Below are 1,070 nucleotides of genomic sequence, written 5' to 3' on the forward strand. Positions count from 1 at the left end.
GTTACCTTGGGCGTAATTCACTTGGTCGGTATTTAGTTCGTTCAAAAGGTTACACTCCGCCGATTCGTGTCCTTTAGATCCACATAGTTTGCACTCTATATGGACTACTACTACGGTGTTAGTGTTTGTAGACATATGTTCGATCCTAAGGGCTAAAGCGTCCATTTTCGCCTGCATCATGTCTAAAGAGCTTACCTCATGTATTCCACCTTGTGTCTCCTTTTTCTCTATTGATGCTCATTCAGTTCCCCATTGATAATGGTTTTGGGCCATATCCTCAATTAGGTCACAAGCTTCCAGATAAGGTTTGTTCATCAGCGCGCCACCTGCGGCAGCGTCGATGCTCATCTTGGTGTTATAATGGAGTTCATTGTAGAAGGTACGAACGATCAGCCATTGTTCTAGGCCATGGTGTGGACAGACTCTTAATAGCTCTTTATATCTCTCCCAAGCTTCGAAAAGCGATTCTCCTTGGTTTTGAGCAAATCTAGTTATTTGGTTTCGAAGAACAGCAGTCTTACTAAGGGGAAATATCTAGCAAGGAATACTCTCCTAAGAAGGGTTTACTATACTCGAACTAGGTTCCTCATCAGAGGGTTGGGCGAATTCCTTAAGAGGTCTCCTATCGCGATTCTCAGCCATAGCTTTCTTAATTCAGATGAGTAAGAGGTGTGTGCGAGTATAACGTTCGGGTTCCGCTAAAGGATCTACTAAATTTCCGGTACTACGAGTTCTTCGCATTTACCAGTAAATAATGCCTTAGTCTATACGATGTAACAACAGGGTACGAAATTTGACGAAGTTGGTCCCCAGCAACGGCGCCAAAAACTTGATCATTGTCGATTCGCAAGTGCACGAATAACGTCAAAGTAATATAAAATAATATCGATCCCACAGAGACCAATCGTCAATCTATCAATTACTATCTTTATGGTGTTTATCTAAGGTGGTATAAAAGAGAAATTGGGTTTGCAAAATAATGGTAAATAATAAATGCAGGTAAAGACAGATTGAATGTAATTCACGTCAGTTAAGTGATGTTTCGATTGTCTAAATAGAACTACTTATGA

The 1,070-nt window shown here is 40.7% G+C and overlaps 1 non-coding gene across 1 annotated transcript; it reads left to right on the forward strand.

Moving 5' to 3' along the window:
• The first annotated feature begins 403 nt into the window (after positions 1 to 403).
• Positions 404 to 510, forward strand: LOC127076896 (small nucleolar RNA R71). Its single transcript, XR_007786912.1, has one exon. It is a non-coding gene; the product is annotated as a small nucleolar RNA R71 (small nucleolar RNA).
• The last annotated feature ends 560 nt before the right edge of the window (positions 511 to 1,070 follow it).

This window comes from Lathyrus oleraceus, chromosome 4, assembly GCF_024323335.1.
Source record: "Lathyrus oleraceus cultivar Zhongwan6 chromosome 4, CAAS_Psat_ZW6_1.0, whole genome shotgun sequence".
NCBI lineage: Eukaryota > Viridiplantae > Streptophyta > Magnoliopsida > Fabales > Fabaceae > Lathyrus > Lathyrus oleraceus.